General features: G+C 48.4%; 1 protein-coding gene across 1 annotated transcript in view; it reads right to left on the reverse strand.

The window, feature by feature from the left end:
• The window catches only part of RIPOR3 (RIPOR family member 3), a 40,517-nt gene extending 38,599 nt beyond the window's left edge, over positions 1-1,918 (reverse strand). The window contains exon 1 of the mRNA XM_084217996.1: positions 1,858-1,918. The gene's annotated coding sequence lies outside the window, so the exon portion shown is untranslated. The remainder of the gene's footprint in view (positions 1-1,857) is intronic.
• Between the last annotated feature and the right edge of the window lie 8,202 nt (positions 1,919-10,120).

The raw sequence follows: 10,120 nt of genomic DNA on the forward strand, positions 1-10,120 counted from the left end.
TTGGCTAAGATCAAGTGTGCAGATTCAAATAATATTAAACCTACTATTTTACACAAATTATCTCCTTCAATTCCAGCCTTTCTATTTATTTCATCCAAATAGAACAAATTAATCACCCTTCAGAGACAGTTCCCCCTGGCTTGCTTTATTTTGGATAACTTTCTATACCAGAACCTCTGCCTTGTCCTGGTGCTCTGTGACCCCACTTTGTCACTCCTCAGACCCTGAGGATCACAACTTTCCCTCCCCACAGACTGAGCCTGGTTTCCCTTTCTAGCCAGAGTGGCTCTAGCCCATCTCTCAGACTCTTTATGAGGATATTGCAGAGGAGCATTTGTGAGGGAATTAATCAGCTTGGAAGGAGTAAAGTGGCACTGGTGGAGGTGCTGTTACAGGATCCCAGCTCCCTGCCTGCATTGCTCCACAGGAGCCCAGGGCTGGGGAGAGCATTGTAGAGCAGCTGTGCAGCTGCTCTTTGTCCTGGCAGAAGGAAACCATCCCATCTTCCCCTGTCCCTCGGGGAATCCATTACATAACTTCCTCCTGGCCTCCCTCCCCACAGCCCTGCCCGTGCTGCTGACAGAACACCCCTGCAGCTCCTGCCCGGTCCTGCCCGCTCAGGGAAGCCCTTCCATTCCCCCAGAGGGTACCCAGGCTCTCACTGAAGGGGAATGCTGCCAGGTTAATGTGCACCACCAGCTCACACGTGTTGCATCTCACACGTTTCTCTGCAGACCTGGGGCATAAAGAGGCTGGGCCTGCCACTGCACAGCTCCAGCCCATTTTGGCAGGGTCTGTGCAGCCTTTTCCTGCACTGCCACATGTGGTGCTTGTGTCAGTCACTGTGCAGGAGTCAGAGCAGCAGCAGGGAAGGGATGAACGGCATGACCCAGGAGTACAACAGAGAGGAGCTCCTCACTGCACACTCCTTCAGCCACAGCATCCTTGGTGAGCCTCTCCATTCAACATGCAATATTCCCTCAGGCATATTTTGCACTGTTTACTACCCTTGCAAATGATCTTCCTCTGTTTTTCTTGGTTTTAATTAAGGGCTTTCCAAAAAAAAAAAAAAAAAAAGTAAAGCACCTCATCAATAGGTGCAGCTCCCATTTTGCAGCTGTGAAAACACAGGTATGGACAGATTAAGTCTTGATCCCAACAAAGGAAATGACTGAATCAGGAGTTTGAGTACTGGTGCTGGTTCAATACTCAAGAAATGGCTCCAGAAATATATAACCTTATTTTTCAAACTCCTTCAAGTTTCTTTGGTTGATTAACAACTCTACTTCCATATGGCCCAACTTATTTAAAACACTTTTTAAAAGGGGAAATTAAACTCTGTCTGAATCAAAATGTAACTGGGCTGTCACCCAAAACCTCAAGTTGTATTTACACGAATAAGCAATAAAAAAAAAAGAAGGCAAATAAAATGTAATCTTTGCACAGACAAAGAGAGTTAACTAAAATACAACCAGCTCATGCCACGACACCTCCAAAAGGCAAACTCTACGGGATGGCATAAACCTCATCCCGCTCCTCTCGCTGTTCCACCTGCCCCAGCCAGGTGCTGTCCGGCCGAGGTTCCGGGCTGCTTCCTGCCGGGAGTGCCTTCACCCCGGAGAAAAAGCCCCCAGCCTCTCTGGCGGCTGCAGCTCTGCAGGAGCGCTGGCACCCTTTGAGGCTTGCCCACTGACACACCAGGTACCGCATCCCCGCGGGTGACCCATCCCTGCTCGGCTGTCCGTGTCCCCGCCAGCTGGTGTCCCTGCGGGCAGTGCGGGTGCCCCGCGCCCCCCGAGCCCCGCTCTGTGCCCAGCTGTGCCCAGGTGTGCCCAGGTGTGCCCAGGTGTGCCCTACCTGTGCCCCACCTGCGCTGGGGCCGGCGGGCGCGCAGCGCGGCTCGGCTCCGCTGCCGTGGCGGCTGTCGCGGCTGTCGCGGCTGTCGCGGCTGTCGCGGCTGTCGCGGCGGGTGCGGGAGGGCTCGGACAGCCGCCGCTTATCGCCGCTTATCGCCGCTTATCGCCGCCCAGCCGGGCTCCGCTTCCAGGAAGCCGCGGCTCCGGAGAGCTCGTTTGCCGCTGGATGCCGAGCGCTCCGTGCCGCTCGCTGCTTCCCTTCGCTCCCCCTCCCTCCTTCCCTCCCTCCCTCCCTCTCTCCCTCCCTCTCTCCCTCGCTCCCCCTCCGACCCCCCTGGCGCTGGCAGGGGGGCTGGGAACGCGCCCGCGGCTGCAGCGCACGCCGAGCCGGCGGTCACGGCCCGGACCCTCTGCTGTTCATCAGGAGCATCCCAGGCGCCCGAGCGCTCGCTCCAGCTGCGGCTCCCGCAGCGCAGCCCCGGAGCGGCAGCGTTCGCGGGACACCCTCCCTGCAGCCCGGACTGCCCCCGCTCCTCTGCCCCCGGCTCTTACCCCCTCTGCTCAGGCCTCTTCTGCCGTGCCCACATCCCGCCTTTCCCACCTTCCCCAGCCATTGCTCCCTCCTCCTCTGCCCTCACCCCACACTGCCTCTTCACCATCCCTTTAAAGCCCTCGGTCATACAACGCTAATCATCATCATCATCATCATCACCATCATCACATCTTTCTCTGACTGTCTCCCGCCCTCCCCATCCCGCCCTGCCGTAGGTTTGCTGGTACTGGGAGATGTCATTTGCTCTCTTTGATTCTCTGTTGAACAATCCTGCTCCGAGTCCTTCCTGCTGCACCCACTGCTGACCTCCTTCTGCGGGCAGGTGCTGCTCCTTGGGCACGGGCTCCCTCCTGCCAGCCCTCGGGATGCCTTCCAGGCAGTCCTGGCAGGAGGAGGTGAAGCTGTCCTGTGGGAAGCAGGCTGGGATCTCTCTGCTCTTTGTCTGCCCCCGTGCACCCCCGCACTCACACCTCTCTTCTGAACAATGCCTGGCCGGGCCTTTTGCAAACACCCCACACAAACCTGTCCCTGCCTGGGCACAGCACCTGGGCTGCTGCTGTGGCTCATCTATCTTCCATTTTCCCCTGGTTTCTAGCAGCACTTCCCCGTGCTGACTGAGTGACAGCACAGGCAGACAGACACTCCCCACGGGGAAAATGAGCTGACTGCATGGAATTTGGCCATGCCCTTACCATAACTTTATTAGTAATGCTGTTTTCTTCCCTTTGCACCATGCTCTGCAGCATCCAGCTCACACATCCTGAAACCCACCCCGCTGCAGGAGGCTGAAACACAAAGTGTTTCACACAAAGTGTTCCACACAAAGTGTTCTCAAAGCTCCAGCTGACCAGAGATCCCATACAAGAACCTCTCAGGGCAGGGTTACTGCTTTCTTTCCCCGTTCCTTATGCAGTTGGTCAGGATTTGTATTTTCCTGTGCACATGTTTGAAGGAAAGTCTGGAAGGAGGCAGAGGAGGATCTCTTGCACAGCTGAACATGCTTGTGAAGAGAGGCGTGAGGGAACTGGCACACATGACAGTGAGAGCAAAACCAGATGGGCAGATGGAATTGCCTGAGCCAACGATTTGAGCACCCTGGGTTTTATCTGTGTTAGAAAGAACAGCGCTGAGATGCAAGCAACAGTGGGTTTCACACCAGGTCTTCAAACACCAGGGCTTGGAGCACTGCAAAGGGCAGTGGGGGCACACCATGGGTGTCACAGCTGGGGCACCTGGAGCACAAAGCAAGGAGATGCAAAGCCATGGATCTGTACAGGTGAGTACATGGCAGTACAGCCATTGTACCTCTAACTCTTGGCTCGATTCTCCTGGCATTTTGGGGGGTTATGATCCCACTCACCGAGTGCCTGGAGAATCCTCCCCAGCAAGTGCAACTGCAGCTGTCCTGCTGCTCCCTGGGGTTTTCCAGGCTGCTGAGGCAGGCAGCAGTGGCTGTGTGCCCCAGCCTCGGGCAGAGGACAGTGCCACAGCAGCTCCTGCAGCTCAGGACAGTGCTGGAACACTGCTGGCACTGCAGCAGGTCCCTGTCCCCAGTGCTGGCCCCGCAGCAGGGTGGAGCACACTGGGACAAGCTGAAATCAGCTGGATTTGTAGGAGGACATTTGTCACAACACCAAATCTCTGCAGGAGCCCTGTGCAACCAGTTGCCCAAAAGGCCATTACTGTTAATGCCATTTCCTCCTAACCATGAGCCTTTTAACAAAATTCACAGAGCAGCCCCTCAGCAAACACCAATGACCACGGTTCCCTCACTCCTGGTGCAGATGTCCCCGTTTACTTCAGCTGAGGAATGGCTTTATGTGTTTTTATTCCAGTTTACTTTTTATGATCTTCATTTGCTGTGTCTTCTTCTGGTGTGTTTATGTGGCTGGTGCTTGGTTTTCATTATTTTTAACTGCATTTCAGATCATTTGCTCTATGGTTTTGTTCACATTCTCCTTTTCCACGAAACTCTAATAAAACACTTGGCTACAGATTTCCCAAATTGAATACTGATGTTTAGTGCAGCTAATTATGCAGCAGGGTTCAAAGTGAGTTCTATAATGTAACAATTTACATATTCCTGAAAACAATGGACACAGACCTACAAATTATTGCTACAAGCTAGTTTCACATTCTTCTGGAATTTCCTTTAGAAATACATATGTTTAGTATTCTCACGCATATGAAAAGCAGTAAATACTGCATTGCTGGCACCATTATAATATTTACAGTGAAAAAATAAAACACACTCTGATGTGTCTCAGACCTAAAGGGACATAAAAAAATGCCAGTATGTTTCCTCCAGGATCTCAGCACGCTTCACAAAAACCCTTCCCAAATTCAGCCACTCAACATCCATCACTGTAAGCCAACAATACACAAAGATCATTTTGCAGCAAAGCATTCACCGTGGCTGCAACAACATTACACATTTAGTGCTTCAGCATCACCAGTGCTCTGGCATAATCAGATTAATCATAACTTTATTGTTTAAATCCTGAATAAAGTCGTTTTTGTTTGTTTTCTAAATGGACCAGATTACAGACAGCCAACCAGCAGACCAGCCCAGCCTTCTCAAGAAGATCCAGACTAAACTGACTTTTAGAAAGGCTGCTGTAAACCAGAGCTCTGTTTATAAAAGCAAGAGCTAATAACTCAGTAGCTGGGCCTGTTGCTGTGATCCTTTGCACCAGGCTGACTTGCAGAGACAATAATTCCTGCTGCTCCTAATGCAAGCAATATGTATGCCAACATTTGCCTGTGGCTCCACCCCACCCCTTTCTAGTTTGTATTTTTTTAATTTTAGAATGTTACTTACATCCTCATAATGTGGAGTGATCTGCATAGAAGTGGATTCTCTCTCAGTCTACAGATATATTGACCAGGCACTTTCATTGCTGTAACACAACAAACTGCAGAGCATGTTCCAGCAAACCATCCCTGCACAGAGCATTTGCTCTGAGCCTCTGAGGGGGGGTTATAGTGAGATGGAACTGTAAATACACATCCCACGTCCAAGCACATGATTATTTTTCCCTCTTTGTGCATCTATCTGTGCTGGAGTTTTTAGTTCCTGGTATTATAGCTCAGGAGGGAAGCTAAGAGACCTGCCAACAGAAGCAAAGAGTATCTCTAAACCTCAACACAACTGGGACAGTGGCTGAACTCACAGGATTCAGTATTTCCAAATGTGACATGCATGGAAAGTTTGAATTACTTTTCAAGCCTCCTTGGCTTTACTTTTGTAGTTTTACTTACGACCACTGCCCCAGCAGTGTCTGGTTAATAAAGAGGGGCAGTTCTGTTGCATTAATGTGTACATACCTGTCTGTTTTCTCTCTGGGGTCTCACAGGGGGTTGACTTGTTTGTGTATGGACACATAAAACACCGAGACAAAAAAGCCTAAATTAATCTGATCATCTAATTACACTAAAAGTTTCATATTTCCCTAAAAAAATTTGCTCCTTATGATGGTTTTACATTTTCCCAAAGTGTTGATAACTTCATCTTACTATTACAATAAGAAGTCTACGACAAAGAAATCAAATGGGTGTGCACCTTCCCTGGGAACGTTGTCCCACCCCTGGAAGTGTCCAAGGCCAGCTTGGATGGGGCTTGGAGCAGCCTGGGATAACAGAAGTTGTCCGTGGCAGGGGGTGGAATGGGATGAGCTTTAAGGTCCCTTCCAGCCCGAGCCATTCTGTGATTTTGTGAGACATTTTAAAACGCAGTGACAGTAATGTGACACAGCCAGTACAAATACAGGTAAGGCTGTGGGAGCGCTTAATGTCCTGGGCAGTCTGGTGCAGCCAAGGCCGCTGCTGTAATTAATTAGCAGAGTAATTAATGGCGTAATTAATGGTGTAATTAATGGTGTAATTAATGGTGTAATTAATGGTGTGATTAACGGACGTCGCTCCGGTGACAGCAGCCCCGGGTGACGGGGACAGCGCGGGCGTGGCGCCCTCTGGCGGCGGCGGCTCCCGCTGCACCCGCGGGGGCGGACGGTGGCGACAGCGGCGACAGTCGCGACAGCGGCGACCCAGGCTCCCCGCGCCACGGACACGGCCAGTCCGCAGGGACTCCCTTCCTGAATGGCCGATCCCCTTCTCAAGCGCTGCGGTGCTGCCAGCTCCTGCTCTGGGTGAGCGCTCCTGCGTGACTCGTGTGCCATCCGATAATAATTCGACCTCAACAAGGAACGGTTCGTTACTCCATAAAAGCTATCATTATTTTTGCTATCATTATATATGCAGGAATCATTGGCAAAACGCATTCATTGTGCCAGTCAGACACGGGAGCAGTCCCTGCCGTGAGCTCCCCTCCCCACGCGTTTCTGCCGCAGCCCTTTGACTCGCAGGGCAGAAATGCGCTGCAGCAGCTCTGAAAGGAGGCAAACACAAAACCCTTGTCAGCTCAGGAAAAGGGCTCGATGCAAGGTTTCTGGAACAGCACCTACCAAAGCGCGGGGCACGAGGGATTTGGCCATGGGAGCACTACACAAACTCACAAAGGGAGGCCAAAGTAACACCTGTGCTCACCCCGCACACCTGGGGCACAGGGGACACCTCACACTGGGCCACTCCAGCTGGGACTCCAGGCACTCGAACAGGAGCTGGTGCTTATGGAACTGGGCACTCCACAGAGGCTGCTTGTAATTTTGAGGTCTATCAAGCACCATTCAAGTAAAAATGTTCCTTGGTGGCAAAAGGTACAAGTGCTCCTTATTCAGTGCTGGCACTTAAATGTCACTTATGTCACATTTACTGGGTGACAGTCACTAGCAGAGGGCAAAGCTTTCTTCACAAATAGACATCATATGTTTTCCAGATAAGCTTAACAGCAAAGGCTTTATTCCAAAAGGCCTATTAAGCAGAGGTTTTATCTAAGAACATGACAAAATTTAAATCCCAATCTGTACCAAACAAAGTTTAAAGTAAATGTTGCAACAATTATTCCTCTGATTTGCCCCTTTTTTCCCCCCAGAATTCTGGACCAGGAAAACTCAGTGAGTAGTGGAAAACCAAGCAGCAAATGTTCACAAATTCTTTTGTGTAAAGAAGCCTGAAGTGTCACCCATTGGGCTGGACAGCTCAGCACCAGCGTGGCTTCTCTGAGCTCTTCGGCAGGAGAGTTAAATCATTAAACCCACACGAGTGCAAGTGTGAGGTGTCAGCTGGGCTCACAACTGCCCTGTTTAAACAGGGGGGAATTCCGAAGGAATTCAGAGTCATTGGACACAAATGGATTACTAGATGAAGGGGAAGAAAAAGCTTTAAAAGCTTTTCATTATTTGAGTTAGAAACCTCTGAGAATTTAAATTAATGTGTCAGTATCAGCTTATGACTTGCTAGGAAAGTATTTTCAGAAAACGTCATGAGTGTATTGCTGGACCTAGTTTATAACTGGATTTATAACACACCTGAAACAAATGTTTCTTTCACAGGCAGCATAGTATGAAGACAACCTTTCCCATAAAGGCAGACAAAATAAAAGTACAAAATGAAAGAAAACCCTCCAACCCCAGAAAACTATAAATATTTTATTGGAAAAGATCTCATATATGAGCTTTAAAAACAATTCATTTTGTCACAGACAGGTAAATAAATATTGCAGCAAAGTAACAACTAAAGATTCCTGGAAGAGGAGTGGGGAATTAAAAAATGCTGCTAGTTTTCCTGACAAGAAAGAAGAAAGCAAAGGCAGAAACAGAACACAAAAACTCATTACTAACCCAACTATTGTCTCCCCCCTCAATAAAATAACGTTTTAGAAACTCAAACAAATAAACATAACCCACCAAAATTAAAATCCTATAGCTGTCACAGTTTCAGGGTAAGCAATAAAATTTTTATTACATGAGTGCTATTTAAATACTCCTGTTATTAATAAATTAGCTAAGTTGCCATGTCCTGGGGTTTACTTGCTGAGCCTTGCTCTTGTGTTTGTGTAGAGCTGTTGGTATGGAGTGTGTTCCATGGAGATAAAATGCAACAAACTCCCCTTCTCAGATTCCTCCCCTCTGATGCAGCCTTTGTGAACGCACACCTTCTGCCTCAGGATCAGCCCTATCAGCAGAAAGGTATTCAATGTATTTCCCTGGATTCCTGGGCACCTGGAAGTGGTGCTCTGCAATATTTTTGCATTTGTCAACATCAGATGCCTTCGTGGCAGCAGTGGTTTGTCTGCACCCCTCACTTATCAAGGGGAGGGCAAAAGCAATTTGAGGTCATGCTGGTCCCTAATATTCTGAAAATGGAGTATCCAAGAGTATTCCCTGCTGTTGAAAATGCTTCTTTGTAGGGAAATGTAACTGGGACACAAGATTAACGTATCAAAATTGCAGAACGTATCAAAGCCTGTAAGTACAGAATTTATTTTTTAAAGAAAGCAGGACCTTATTATCATTTTGAAAATAAAGCTTCTCTTTTTCCTTTTTAGTTTTCTCTCCCCATCAAAAAAACTCTCCAGTCTCTCATCAACTCCAAGACAAGATCAGATTACAATCTAGTACATCTAACAATCACTCCTCTGAGCTGGCACTGACAGTGTAAATTAAGACTACTTTATGTTAAATATGAAGTCAGCATAAGCCCTGCACTATGCAATAAAAGATTAGGTGGATCATCAATAACAGTCAGCCTATGCTGACAGAAATTTTCTGTGCTTTATTCTTGGAAGTACTCTGTGAGCTCCCAGCAGGGCTGAATGGAATACAACAATTCCACTGAAATGTGGGAAATCTGGGACAGGAAAGCAACATCACGGCACAACCTCACTATACTGCACAGTGGACATAAGTGATGGAATTTCTACACCAAAACAAACAAAGAAAAAAAAAAAAGGCCTCCCAAAATGCTCCCCCAGCTGCTCAGAGATCAGGAAACCCAACCTGTCTTTCAACTTTACAGAAACGGAACGTGCCATGAATAGCTTGATCAGGTCTGAATCACAGGTTGTACGGAACCTGGGACTAAAATAGCTCTATAAGCTTACCTTACAGCAGGCACAAAGAGCCTGCCTCCCTCCCCACCTTTATCTCAGATCAAATTGTTTATCACATTCCTTCCTCATACGTCAGCTCCTTGTGATGAAAGCCAGCCAGTGATTAATACATTTTATTAGGTTGGTTCCAGTGACTTGAAATGAATTTGCCCTGACTCCTCAGGCTCGCTCCCACACCCACTGCCTGGCACTCCAGCCATGCTAGGAATGCACAATAGAAAACAAATTATCTTAGGCGATACCTCATAAATCTATAGCAGTAAAATTAACTGCACAGCGGCTCCAAACAGAAATCAGCTTCGGGAGGTTTTTCCTCCCTTTCTCCAGGAGAAAAGAGCCAACCCAACAGCTTTAAAGCCCCAGAGAAATCACTGTTCCCTTGTCTCTTGCACTCTTCTCCGTGCTCAGCTTATTAAACAGAGCTGTAGAAGACAGATATGGAAAGCAGTCCAAACCCTTTTCAATGTTATAATTACAAAGTGACAGAACAAGAGGTTTTATCCTGGTCTCGCTCTCATAGCTGTAATCTGCCTTCTACTGCACCAGGATCACAGATTCTATCTGAATTTACAGGCTGCATCCTTCTGCAGTGTAAAACCAAAACACGCTGGATAAAGCACAAGAAGACTTGAATCAGCCTAGACACTGTCTGGCAGCAAACTATACTTAACTATTAACAATATCCTCTGTGCTAATTACAGC

Source organism: Fringilla coelebs (assembly GCF_963513975.1).
Source record: "Fringilla coelebs genome assembly, chromosome: 18".
NCBI lineage: Eukaryota > Metazoa > Chordata > Aves > Passeriformes > Fringillidae > Fringilla > Fringilla coelebs.